This window comes from Pleurodeles waltl, chromosome 2_2 (assembly GCF_031143425.1).
Source record: "Pleurodeles waltl isolate 20211129_DDA chromosome 2_2, aPleWal1.hap1.20221129, whole genome shotgun sequence".
Taxonomy (NCBI): domain Eukaryota; kingdom Metazoa; phylum Chordata; class Amphibia; order Caudata; family Salamandridae; genus Pleurodeles; species Pleurodeles waltl.
Window position 1 is genome coordinate 362383802 of NC_090439.1, and position 14742 is coordinate 362398543.

Below are 14742 nucleotides of genomic sequence, written 5' to 3' on the forward strand. Positions count from 1 at the left end.
AGATTTTGGCCTTTAGCTCAGCCGGCACCTAGGGAAACCTACCAAACCTGTGCATTTCTGAAAACTAGAGACCTAGGGGAATCCAAGATGGGGTGACTTGCGGGGCTCGGACCAGGTTCTCTTACCCAGAATCCTTTGCAAACCTCAAAATTTGGCTAAAAAACACATGTTCCTCACATTTCTTTGGCAGAAAGTTCTGGAATCGGAGAGGAGCCACAAATGTCCTTCCACCCAGCGTTCCCCCAAGTCTCCCGATAAGAATGATACCTAACTTGCGTGGGTAGGCCAAGCTCCAGCGACAGGAAACACCCCAAAGCGCAACGTGGACACATCCAAAATTTTGGAAGAAAACAGAGGTGTTTTTTGCGAAGTGCCTACCTGTAGATTTTGGCCTCTAGCTCAGCCGGCACCTAGGGAAACCTACAAAACCTGTGCATTTCTGAAAACTAGAGACCTATGGGAATCCAAGGAGGGGTGACTTGCGGGGCTCAGACCAGTTTCTGTTACCCAGAATCCTTTGCAAACCTCAAAATTTGGCTCAAAAAACACATGTTCCTCACATTTCTGTGGCAGAAAGTTCTGGAATCTGAGAGGAACCACAAATTTCCTTCCACCCAGCGTTCCCCCAAGTCTCCCGATAAAAATGATACCTCACTTGCGTGTGTAGGCCTAGCACCGGCGACAGGAAACACCCCAAAGCGCAACGTGGACACGTCCAAAATTTTGGAAGAAAACAGAGGTGTTTTTTGCGAAGTGCCTACCTGTAGATTTTGGCCTCTGGCTCAGCCGGCACCTAGGGAAACCTACCAAACCTGTGCATTTCTGAAAACTAGAGACCTAGGGGAATCCAAGATGGGGTGACTTGCGGGGCTCGGACCAGGTTCTCTTACCCAGAATCCTTTGCAAACCTCAAAATTTGGCTAAAAAACACATGTTCCTCACATTTCTGTGGCAGAAAGTTCTGGAATCGGAGAGGAGCCACAAATTTCCTTCCACCCAGCGTTCCCCCAAGTCTCCCGATAAATATGATACCTCACTTGCGTGGGTAGGCCTAGCGCCGGCGACAGGAAACACCCCAAAGCGCAACGTGGACACATCCAAAATTTTGGAAGAAAACAGAGGTGTTTTTTGCGAAGTGCCTACCTGTAGATTTTGGCCTCTAGCTCAGCCGGCACCTAGGGAAACCTACCAAACCTGTGCATTTCTGAAAACTAGAGACCTAGGGGAATCCAAGGAGGGGTGACTTGCGGGGCTCGGACCAGATTCTGTTACCCAGAATCCTTTGCAAACCTCAAAATTTGGCTAAAAAAACACATGTTCCTCACATTTCTGTGGCAGAAAGTTCTGGAATCTGAGAGGAGCCACAAATTTCCTTCCACCCAGCGTTCCCCCAAGTCTCCCGATAAAAATGATACCTCACTTGCGTGGGTAGGCCTAGCGCCAGCGACAGGAAACACCCCAAAGCGCAACGTGGACACATCCAAAATTATGGAAGAAAACAGAGGTGTTTTTTGCGAAGTGCCTACCTGTAGATTTTGGCCTCTAGCTCAGCCGGCACCTAGGGAAACCTACCAAACCTGTGCATTTCTGAAAACTAGAGACCTAGGGGAATCCAAGGAGGGGTGACTTGTGGGGCTCGGACTAGGTTCTGTTACCCAGAATCCTTTGCAAACCTCAATATTTGGCTAAAAAAACACATGTTCCTCATATTTCTGTGGCAGAAAGTTCTGGAATCTGAGAGGAGCCACAAATTTCCTTCCACCCAGCGTTCCCCCAAGTCTCCAGATAAAAAGGATACCTCACTTGCGTGGGTAGGCCTAGCGCCAGCGACAGGAAACACCCCAAAGCTCAACGTGGACACATCCAAAATTTTGGAAGAAAACAGAGGTGTTTTTTGCGAAGTGCCTACCTGTAGATTTTGGCCTCTAGCTCAGCCGGCACCTAGGTCAACCTACCAAACCTGTGCATTTCTGAAAACTAGAGACCTAGGGGAATCCAAGGAGGGGTGACTTGCGGGGCTCGGACCAGGTTCTGTTACCCAGAATCCTTTGCAAACCTCAAAATTTGGCTAAAAAAACACATGTTCCTCATATTTCTGTGGCAGAAAGTTCTGGAATCTGAGAGGAGCCACAAATTTCCTTCCACCCAGCGTTCCCCCAAGTCTCCCGATAAAAAGGATACCTCACTTGCGTGGGTAGGCCTAGCGCCAGCGACAGGAAACACCCCAAAGCGCAACGTGGACACATCCAAAATTTTGGAAGAAAACAGAGGTGTTTTTTGCGAAGTGCCTACCTGTAGATTTTGGCCTCTAGCTCAGCCGGCACCTAGGGAAACCTACCAAACCTGTGCATTTCTGAAAACTAGAGACCTAGGGGAATCCAAGGAGGGGTGACTTGCGGTGCGCGGACCAGGTTCTGTTACCCAGAATCCTTTGCAAACCTCAAAATTTGGCTAAAAAAACACATGTTCCTCACATTTCTGTGGCAGAAAGTTCTGGAATCTGAGAGGAACCACAAATTTCCTTCCACCCAGCGTTCCCCCAAGTCTCCCGATAAAAATGATACCTCACTTGCGTGGGTAGGCCTAGCGCCGGCGACAGGAAACACCCCAAAGCGCAACGTGGACACATCCAAAATTATGGAAGAAAACAGAGGTGTTTTTTGTGAAGTGCCTACCTGTAGATTTTGGCCTCTAGCTCAGCCGGCACCTAGGGAAACCTACCAAACCTGTGCATTTCTGAAAACTAGAGACCTAGGGGAATCCAAGGAGGGGTGACTTGCGGGGCTCGGACCAGGTTCTGTTACCCAGAATCCTTTGCAAACCTCAAAATTTGGCTAAAAAAACACATGTTCCTCACATTTCTGTGGCAGAAAGTTCTGGAATCTGAGAGGAGCCACAAATTTCCTTCCACCCAGCGTTCCCCCAAGTATCCCGATAAAAATGATACCTCACTTGCGTGGGTAGGCCTAGCGCCGGCGACAGGAAACACCCCAAAGCGCAACGTGGACACGTCCAAAATTTTGGAAGAAAACAGAGGTGTTTTTTGCGAAGTGCCTACCTGTAGATTTTGGCATCTAGCTCAACCGGCACCTAGGGAAACCTACCAATCTTGTGCATTTCTGAAAACTAGAGACCTAGGGGAATCCAAGATGGGGTGACTTGCGGGGCTCGGACCAGGTTCTGTTACCCAGAATCCTTTGCAAACCTCAAAATTTGGGTAAATAAACACATGTTCCTCACATTTCTGTGGCAGAAAGTTCTGGAATCTGAGAGGAGCCACAAATTTCCTTCCACCCTGCGTTCCCCCAAGTCTCCCGATAAAAATGGTACCTCACTTGCGTGGGTAGGCCTAGCGCCGGCGACAGGAAACACCCCACAGCGCAACGTGGACACGTCCAAAATTTTGGAAGAAAACAGAGGTGTTTTTTGCGAAGTGCCTACCTGTAGATTTTGGCCTCTAGCTCAGCAGGCACCTAGGGAAACCTACCAAACCTGTGCATTTCTGAAAACTAGAGACCTAGGGGAATCCAAGATGGGGTGACTTGCGGGGCTCAGACCAGTTTCTGTTACCCAGAATCCTTTGCAAACCTCAAAATTTGGCTCAAAAAACACATGTTCCTCACATTTCTGTGGCAGAAAGTTCTGGAATCTGAGTGGAGCCACAAATTTCCTTCCACCCAGCGTTCCCCCAAGTCTCCCGATAAAAATGATACCTCACTTGCGTGGGTAGGCCTGGCGCCGGCAACAGGAAACACCCCAAAGCGCAACGTGGACACGTCCAAAAGTTTGGAAGAACACAGAGGTATTTTTTGCGAAGTGCCTACCTGTAGATTTTGGCCTCTAGCTCAGCCGGCACCTAGGGAAACCTACCAAACCTGTGCATTTCTGAAAACTAGAGACCTAGGGGAATCCAAGATGGGGTGACTTGCAGGGCTCGGACCAGGTTCTCTTACCCAGAATCCTTTGCAAACCTCAAAATTTGGCTAAAAAACACATGTTCCTCACATTTCTGTGGCAGAAAGTTCTGGAATCGGAGAGGAGCCACAAATGTCCTTCCACCCAGCGTTCCCCCAAGTCTCCCGATAAGAATGATACCTAACTTGCGTGGGTAGGCCTAGCTCCAGCGACAGGAAACACCCCAAAGCGCAACGTGGACACATCCAAAATTTTGGAAGAAAACAGAGGTGTTTTTTGCGAAGTGCCTACCTGTAGATTTTGGCCTCTAGCTCAGCCGGCACCTAGGGAAACCTACAAAACCTGTGCATTTCTGAAAACTAGAGACCTATGGGAATCCAAGGAGGGGTGACTTGCGGGGCTCAGACCAGTTTCTGTTACCCAGAATCCTTTGCAAACCTCAAAATTTGGCTCAAAAAACACATGTTCCTCACATTTCTGTGGCAGAAAGTTCTGGAATCTGAGAGGAACCACAAATTTCCTTCCACCCAGCGTTCCCCCAAGTCTCCCGATAAAAATGATACCTCACTTGCGTGGGTAGGCCTAGCACCGGCGACAGGAAACACCCCAAAGCGCAACGTGGACACGTCCAAAATTTTGGAAGAAAACAGAGGTGTTTTTTGCGAAGTGCCTACCTGTAGATTTTGGCCTCTGGCTCAGCCGGCACCTAGGGAAACCTACCAAACCTGTGCATTTCTGAAAACTAGAGACCTAGGGGAATCCAAGGAGGGGTGACTTGCGGGGCGCGGACCAGGTTCTGTTACCCAGAATCCTTTGCAAACCTCAAAATTTGGCTAAAAAACCACATGTTCCTCACATTTCTGTGGCAGAAAGTTCTGGAATCTGAGAGGAACCACAAATTTCCTTCCACCCAGCGTTCCCCCAAGTCTCCCGATAAAAATGATACCTCACTTGCGTGGGTAGGCCTAGCGCCAGCGACAGGAAACACCCCAAAGCGCAACGTGGACACATCCAAAATTATGGAAGAAAACAGAGGTGTTTTTTGCGAAGTGCCTACCTGTAGATTTTGGCCTCTAGCTCAGCCGGCACCTAGGGAAACCTACCAAACCTGTGCATTTTTGAAAACTAGAGACCTAGGGGAATCCAAGGAGGGGTGACTTGTGGGGCGCGGACCAGGTTCTGTTACCCAGAATCCTTTGCAAACCTCAAAATTTGGCTAAAAAACCACATGTTCCTCAAATTTCTGTGGCAGAAAGTTCTGGAATCTGAGAGGAACCACAAATTTCCTTCCATCCAGCGTTCCCCCAAGTCTCCCGATAAAAATGATACCTCACTTGCGTGGGTAGGCCTAGCGCCGGCGACAGGAAACACCCCAAAGGGCAACGTGGACACATCCAAAATTATGGAAGAAAACAGAGGTGTTTTTTGCGAAGTGCCTACCTGTAGATTTTGGCCTCTAGCTCAGCCGGCACCTAGGGAAACCTACCAAACCTGTGCATTTCTGAAAACTAGAGACCTAGGGGAATCCAAGGAGGGGTGACTTGCGGGGCTCGGACCAGGTTCTGTTACCCAGAATCCTTTGCAAACCTCAAAATTTGGCTAAAAAAACACATGTTCCTCATATTTCTGTGGCAGAAAGTTCTGGAATCTGAGAGGAGCCACAAATTTCCTTCCACCCAGCGTTCCCCCAAGTCTCCCGATAAAAAGGATACCTCACTTGCGTGGGTAGGCCTAGCGCCAGCGACAGGAAACACCCCAAAGCGCAACGTGGACACATCCAAAATTTTGGAAGAAAACAGAGGTGTTTTTTGCGAAGTGCCTACCTGTAGATTTTGGCCTCTAGCTCAGCCGGCACCTAGGGAAACCTACCAAACCTGTGCATTTCTGAAAACTAGAGACCTAGGGGAATCCAAGGAGGGGTGACTTGCGGGGCGCGGACCAGGTTCTGTTACCCAGAATCCTTTGCAAACCTCAAAATTTGGCTAAAAAACCACATGTTCCTCACATTTCTGTGGCAGAAAGTTCTGGAATCTGAGAGGAACCACAAATTTCCTTCCACCCAGCGTTCCCCCAAGTCTCCCGATAAAAATGATACCTCACTTGCGTGGGTAGGCCTAGCGCCAGCGACAGGAAACACCCCAAAGCGCAACGTGGACACATCCAAAATTATGGAAGAAAACAGAGGTGTTTTTTGCGAAGTGCCTACCTGTAGATTTTGGCCTCTAGCTCAGCCGGCACCTAGGGAAACCTACCAAACCTGTGCATTTCTGAAAACTAGAGACCTAGGGGAATCCAAGGAGGGGTGACTTGCGGGGCGCGGACCAGGTTCTGTTACCCAGAATCCTTTGCAAACCTCAAAATCTGGCTAAAAAAACACATGTTCCTCACATTTATGTGGCAGAAAGTTCTGGAATCTGAGAGGAGCCACAAATTTCCCTCCACCCAGCGTTCCCCCAAGTCTCCCGATAAAAATGATACCTCACTTGCGTGGGTAGGCCTAGTGCCAGCGACAGGAAACACCCCAAATCGCAATGTGGACACATCCAAAATTATGTAAGAAAACACAGGTGTTTTTTGCGAAGTGCCTACCTGTAGATTTTGGCCTCTAGCTGAGCCGGCACCTAGGGAAACCTACCAAACCTGTGCATTTCTGAAAACTAGAGACCTAGGGGAATCCAAGGAGGGGTGACTTGCGGTGCTCGGACCAGGTTCTGTTACCCAGAATCCTTTGGAAACCTCAAAATTTGGCTAAAAAAACACATGTTCCTCACATTTCTGTGGCAGAAAGTTCTGGAATCTGAGAGGAGCCACAAATTTCCTTCCACTCAGCGTTCCCCCAAGTCTCCCGATAAAAATGATACCTCACTTGCGTGGGTAGGCCTAGCGCCAGCGACAGGAAACACCCCAAAGCGCAACGTGGACACATCCAAAATTATGGAAGAAAACAGAGGTGTTTTTTGCGAAGTGCCTACCTGTAGATTTTGGCCTCTAGCTCAGCCGGCACCTAGGGAAACCTACCAAACCTGTGCATTTCTGAAAACTAGAGACCTAGGGGAATCCAAGGAGGGGTGACTTGCGGGGCGCGGACCAGGTTCTGTTACCCAGAATCCTTTGCAAACCTCAAAATTTGGCTAAAAAACCACATGTTCCTCACATTTCTGTGGCAGAAAGTTCTGGAATCTGAGAGGAACCACAAATTTCCTTCCACCCAGCGTTCCCCCAAGTCTCCCGATAAAAATGATACCTCACTTGCGTGGGTAGGCCTAGCGCCAGCGACAGGAAACACCCCAAAGCGCAACGTGGACACATCCAAAATTATGGAAGAAAACAGAGGTGTTTTTTGCGAAGTGCCTACCTGTAGATTTTGGCCTCTAGCTCAGCCGGCACCTAGGGAAACCTACCAAACCTGTGCATTTCTGAAAACTAGAGACCTAGGGGAATCCAAGGAGGGGTGACTTGCGGGGCGCGGACCAGGTTCTGTTACCCAGAATCCTTTGCAAACCTCAAAATTTGGCTAAAAAACCACATGTTCCTCAAATTTCTGTGGCAGAAAGTTCTGGAATCTGAGAGGAACCACAAATTTCCTTCCATCCAGCGTTCCCCCAAGTCTCCCGATAAAAATGATACCTCACTTGCGTGGGTAGGCCTAGCGCCGGCGACAGGAAACACCCCAAAGGGCAACGTGGACACATCCAAAATTATGGAAGAAAACAGAGGTGTTTTTTGCGAAGTGCCTACCTGTAGATTTTGGCCTCTAGCTCAGCCTTCACCTAGGGAAACCTACCAAACCTGTGCATTTCTGAAAACTAGAGACCTAGGGGAATCCAAGGAGGGGTGACTTGCGGGGCGCGGACCAGGTTCTGTTACCCAGAATCCTTTGCAAACCTCAAAATTTGGCTAAAAAACCACATGTTCCTCACATTTCTGTGGCAGAAAGTTCTGGAATCTGAGAGGAACCACAAATTTCCTTCCACCCAGCGTTCCCCCAAGTCTCCCGATAAAAATGATACCTCACTTGCGTGGGTAGGCCTAGCGCCAGCGACAGGAAACACCCCAAAGCGCAACGTGGACACATCCAAAATTATGGAAGAAAACAGAGGTGTTTTTTGCGAAGTGCCTACCTGTAGATTTTGGCCTCTAGCTCAGCCGGCACCTAGGGAAACCTACCAAACCTGTGCATTTCTGAAAACTAGAGACCTAGGGGAATCCAAGGAGGGGTGACTTGCGGGGCGCGGACCAGGTTCTGTTACCCAGAATCCTTTGCAAACCTCAAAATTTGGCTAAAAAAACACATGTTCCTCACATTTCTGTGGCAGAAAGTTCTGGAATCTGAGAGGAGCCACAAATTTCCTTCCACCCAGCGTTCCCCCAAGTCTCCCGATAAAAATGATACCTCACTTGCGTGGGTAGGCCTAGTGCCAGCGACAGGAAACACCCCAAATCGCAATGTGGACACGTCCAAAATTATTTAAGAAAACACAGGTGTTTTTTGCGAAGTGCCTACCTGTAGATTTTGGCCTCTAGCTCAGCCGGCACCTAGGGAAACCTACCAAACCTGTGCATTTCTGAAAACTAGAGACCTAGGGGAATCCAAGGAGGGGTGACTTGCGGTGCTCGGACCAGGTTCTGTTACCCAGAATCCTTTGGAAACCTCAAAATTTGGCTAAAAAAACACATGTTCCTCACATTTCTGTGGCAGAAAGTTCTGGAATCTGAGAGGAGCCACAAATTTCCTTCCACTCAGCGTTCCCCCACGTCTCCCGATAAAAATGATACCTCACTTGCGTGGGTAGGCCTAGCGCCAGCGACAGGAAACACCCCAAAGCGCAACGTGGACACATCCAAAATTATGGAAGAAAACAGAGGTGTTTTTTGCGAAGTGCCTACCTGTAGATTTTGGCCTCTAGCTCAGCCGGCACCTAGGGAAACCTACCAAACCTGTGCATTTCTGAAAACTAGAGACCTAGGGGAATCCAAGGAGGGGTGACTTGCGGGGCTTGGACCAGGTTCTGTTACCCAGAATCCTTTGCAAACCTCAAAATTTGGCTAAAAAACCACATGTTCCTCAAATTTCTGTGGCAGAAAGTTCTGGAATCTGAGAGGAACCACACATTTCCTTCCATCCAGCGTTCCCCCAAGTCTCCCGATAAAAATGATACCTCACTTGCGTGGGTAGGCCTAGCGCCGGCGACAGGAAACACCCCAAAGGGCAACGTGGACACATCCAAAATTATGGAAGAAAACAGAGGTGTTTTTTGCGAAGTGCCTACCTGTAGATTTTGGCCTCTAGCTCAGCCGGCACCTAGGGAAACCTACCAAGCCTGTGTATTTCTGAAAACTAGAGACCTAGGGGAATCCAAGGAGGGGTGACTTGCGGGGCGCGGACCAGGTTCTGTTACCCAGAATCCTTTGCAAACCTCAAAATTTGGATAAAAAACCACATGTTCCTCACATTTCTGTGGCAGAAAGTTCTGGAATCTGAGAGGAACCACAAATTTCCTTCCACCCAGCGTTCCCCCTAGTCTCCCGATAAAAATGATACCTCACTTGCGTGGGTAGGCCTAGCGCCAGCGACAGGAAACACCCCAAAGCGCAACGTGGACACATCCAAAATTATGGAAGAAAACAGAGGTGTTTTTTGCGAAGTGCCTACCTGTAGATTTTGGCCTCTAGCTCAGCCGGCACCTAGGGAAACCTACCAAACCTGTGCATTTCTGAAAACTAGAGACCTAGGGGAATCCAAGGAGGGGTGACTTGCGGGGCGCGGACCAGGTTCTGTTACCCAGAATCCTTTGCAAACCTCAAAATTTGGCTAAAAAACCACATGTTCCTCAAATTTCTGTGGCAGAAAGTTCTGGAATCTGAGAGGAACCACAAATTTCCTTCCATCCAGCGTTCCCCCAAGTCTCCCGATAAAAATGATACCTCACTTGCGTGGGTAGGCCTAGCGCCGGCGACAGGAAACACCCCAAAGGGCAACGTGGACACATCCAAAATTATGGAAGAAAACAGAGGTGTTTTTTGCGAAGTGCCTACCTGTAGATTTTGGCCTCTAGCTCAGCCTTCACCTAGGGAAACCTACCAAACCTGTGCATTTCTGAAAACTAGAGACCTAGGGGAATCCAAGGAGGGGTGACTTGCGGGGCGCGGACCAGGTTCTGTTACCCAGAATCCTTTGCAAACCTCAAAATTTGGCTAAAAAACCACATGTTCCTCACATTTCTGTGGCAGAAAGTTCTGGAATCTGAGAGGAACCAGAAATTTCCTTCCACCCAGCGTTCCCCCAAGTCTCCCGATAAAAATTATACCTCACTTGCGTGGGTAGGCCTAGCGCCAGCGACAGGAAACACCCCAAAGCGCAACGTGGACACATCCAAAATTATGGAAGAAAACAGAGGTGTTTTTTGCGAAGTGCCTACCTGTAGATTTTGGCCTCTAGCTCAGCCGGCACCTAGGGAAACCTACCAAACCTGTGCATTTCTGAAAACTAGAGACCTAGGGGAATCCAAGGAGGGGTGACTTGCGGGGCGCGGACCAGGTTCTGTTACCCAGAATCCTTTGCAAACCTCAAAATTTGGCTAAAAAAACACATGTTCCTCACATTTCTGTGGCAGAAAGTTCTGGAATCTGAGAGGAGCCACAAATTTCCTTCCACCCAGCGTTCCCCCAAGTCTCCCGATAAAAATGATACCTCACTTGCGTGGGTAGGCCTAGTGCCAGCGACAGGAAACACCCCAAATCGCAATGTGGACACGTCCAAAATTATGTAAGAAAACACAGGTGTTTTTTGCGAAGTGCCTACCTGTAGATTTTGGCCTCTAGCTCAGCCGGCACCTAGGGAAACCTACCAAACCTGTGCATTTCTGAAAACTAGAGACCTAGGGGAATCCAAGGAGGGGTGACTTGCGGTGCTCGGACCAGGTTCTGTTACCCAGAATCCTTTGGAAACCTCAAAATTTGGCTAAAAAAACACATGTTCCTCACATTTCTGTGGCAGAAAGTTCTGGAATCTGAGAGGAGCCACAAATTTCCTTCCACTCAGCGTTCCCCCACGTCTCCCGATAAAAATGATACCTCACTTGCGTGGGTAGGCCTAGCGCCAGCGACAGGAAACACCCCAAAGCGCAACGTGGACACATCCAAAATTATGGAAGAAAACAGAGGTGTTTTTTGCGAAGTGCCTACCTGTAGATTTTGGCCTCTAGCTCAGCCGGCACCTAGGGAAACCTACCAAACCTGTGCATTTCTGAAAACTAGAGACCTAGGGGAATCCAAGGAGGGGTGACTTGCGGGGCTTGGACCAGGTTCTGTTACCCAGAATCCTTTGCAAACCTCAAAATTTGGCTAAAAAACCACATGTTCCTCAAATTTCTGTGGCAGAAAGTTCTGGAATCTGAGAGGAACCACACATTTCCTTCCATCCAGCGTTCCCCCAAGTCTCCCGATAAAAATGATACCTCACTTGCGTGGGTAGTCCTAGCGCCGGCGACAGGAAACACCCCAAAGGGCAACGTGGACACATCCAAAATTATGGAAGAAAACAGAGGTGTTTTTTGCGAAGTGCCTACCTGTAGATTTTGGCCTCTAGCTCAGCCGGCACCTAGGGAAACCTACCAAACCTGTGCATTTCTGAAAACTAGAGACCTAGGGGAATCCAAGGAGGGGTGACTTGCGGGGCGCGGACCAGGTTCTGTTACCCAGAATCCTTTGCAAACCTCAAAATTTGGCTAAAAAACCACATGTTCCTCACATTTCTGTGGCAGAAAGTTCTGGAATCTGAGAGGAACCACAAATTTCCTTCCACCCAGCGTTCCCCCAAGTCTCCCGATAAAAATGATACCTCACTTGCGTGGGTAGGCCTAGCGCCAGCGACAGGAAACACCCCAAAGCGCAACGTGGACACATCCAAAATTATGGAAGAAAACAGAGGTGTTTTTTGCGAAGTGCCTACCTGTAGATTTTGGCCTCTAGCTCAGCCGGCACCTAGGGAAACCTACCAAACCTGTGCATTTCTGAAAACTAGAGACCTAGGGGAATCCAAGGAGGGGTGACTTGCGGGGCGCGGACCAGGTTCTGTTACCCAGAATCCTTTGCAAACCTCAAAATTTGGCTAAAAAAACACATGTTCCTCACATTTCTGTGGCAGAAAGTTCTGGAATCTGAGAGGAGCCACAAATTTCCTTCCACCCAGCGTTCCCCCAAGTCTCCCGATAAAAATGATACCTCACTTGCGTGGGTAGGCCTAGTGCCAGCGACAGGAAACACCCCAAATCGCAATGTGGACACATCCAAAATTATGTAAGAAAACACAGGTGTTTTTTGCGAAGTGCCTACCTGTAGATTTTGGCCTCTAGCTCAGCCGGCACCTAGGGAAACCTACCAAACCTGTGCATTTCTGAAAACTAGAGACCTAGGGGAATCCAAGGAGGGGTGACTTGCGGTGCGCGGACCAGGTTCTGTTACCCAGAATCCTTTGCAAACCTCAAAATTTGGCTAAAAAAACACATGTTCCTCACATTTCTGTGGCAGAAAGTTCTGGAATCTGAGAGGAGCCACAAATTTCCTTCCACCCAGAGTTCCCCCAAGTCTTCCGATAAAAATGATACCTCACTTGCGTGGGTAGGCCTAGTGCCAGCGACAGGAAACACCCCAAATCGCAATGTGGACACATCCAAAATTATGTAAGAAAACACAGGTGTTTTTTGCGAAGTGCCTAACTGTAGATTTTGGCCTCTAGCTCAGCCGGCACCTAGGGAAACCTACCAAACCTGTGCATTTCTGAAAACTAGAGACCTAGGGGAATCCAAGGAGGGGTGACTTGCGGTGCTCGGACCAGGTTCTGTTACCCAGAATCCTTTGGAAACCTCAAAATTTGGCTAAAAAAACACATGTTCCTCACATTTCTGTGGCAGAAAGTTCTGGAATCTGAGAGGAGCCACAAATTTCCTTCCACTCAGCGTTCCCCCAAGTCTCCCGATAAAAATGATACCTCACTTGCGTGGGTAGGCCTAGCACCAGCGACAGGAAACACCCCAAAGCGCAACGTGGACACATGCAAAATTATGGAAGAAAACACAGGTGTTTTTTGCGAAGTGCCTACCTGTAGATTTTGGCCTCTAGCTCACCCGGCACCTAGGGAAACCTACCAAACCTGTGCATTTCTGAAAACTAGAGACCTAGGGGAATCCAAGGAGGGGTGACTTGCGGGGCGCGGACCAGGTTCTGTTACCCAGAATCCTTTGCAAACCTCAAAATTTGGCTAAAAAACCACATGTTCCTCACATTTCTGTGGCAGAAAGTTCTGGAATCTGAGAGGAACCACAAATTTCCTTCCACCCAGCGTTCCCCCAAGTCTCCCGATAAAAATGATACCTCACTTGCGTGGGTAGGCCTAGCGCCAGCGACAGGAAACACCCCAAAGTGCAACGTGGACAAATCCAAAATTATGGAAGAAAACAGAGGTGTTTTTTGCGAAGTGCCTACCAGTAGATTTTGGCCTCTAGCTCAGCCGGCACCTAGGGAAACCTACCAAACCTGTGCATTTCTGAAAACTAGAGACCTAGGGGAATCCAAGGAGGGGTGACTTGCGGGGCGCGGACCAGGTTCTGTTACCCAGAATCCTTTGCAAACCTCAAAATTTGGCTAAAAAACCACATGTTCCTCAAATTTCTGTGGCAGAAAGTTCTGGAATCTGAGAGGAACCACAAATTTCCTTCCATCCAGCGTTCCCCCAAGTCTCCCGATAAAAATGATACCTCACTTGCGTGGGTAGGCCTAGCGCCGGCGAAAGGAAACACCCCAAAGGGCAACGTGGACACATCCAAAATTATGGAAGAAAACAGAGGTGTTTTTTGCGAAGTGCCTACCTGTAGATTTTGGCCTCTAGCTCAGCCGGCACCTAGGGAAACCTACCAAACCTGTGCATTTCTGAAAACTAGAGACCTAGGGGAATCCAAGGAGGGGTGACTTGCGGGGCGCGGACCAGGTTCTGTTACCCAGAATCCTTTGCAAACCTCAAAATTTGGCTAAAAAACCACATGTTCCTCACATTTCTGTGGCAGAAAGTTCTGGAATCTGAGAGGAACCACAAATTTCCTTCCACCCAGCGTTCCCCCAAGTCTCCCGATAAAAATGATACCTCACTTGCGTGGGTAGGCCTAGCGCCAGCGACAGGAAACACCCCAAAGCGCAACGTGGACACATCCAAAATTATGGAAGAAAACAGAGGTGTTTTTTGCGAAGTGCCTACCTGTAGATTTTGGCCTCTAGCTCAGCCGGCACCTAGGGAAACCTACCAAACCTGTGCATTTCTGAAAACTAGAGACCTAGGGGAATCCAAGGAGGGGTGACTTGCGGGGCGCGGACCAGGTTCTGTTACCCAGAATCCTTTGCAAACCTCAAAATTTGGCTAAAAAAACACATGTTCCTCACATTTCTGTGGCAGAAAGTTCTGGAATCTGAGAGGAGCCACAAATTTCCTTCCACCCAGCGTTCCCCCAAGTCTCCCGATAAAAATGATACCTCACTTGCGTGGGTAGGCCTAGTGCCAGCGACAGGAAACACCCCAAATCGCAATGTGGACACATCCAAAATTATGTAAGAAAACACAGGTGTTTTTTGCGAAGTGCCTACCTGTAGATTTTGGCCTCTAGCTCAGCCGGCACCTAGGGAAACCTACCAAACCTGTGCATTTCTGAAAACTAGAGACCTAGGGGAATCCAAGGAGGGGTGACTTGCGGTGCTCGGACCAGGTTCTGTTACCCAGAATCCTTTGCAAACCTCAAAATTTGGCTAAAAAACCACATGTTCCTCACATTTCTGTGGTAG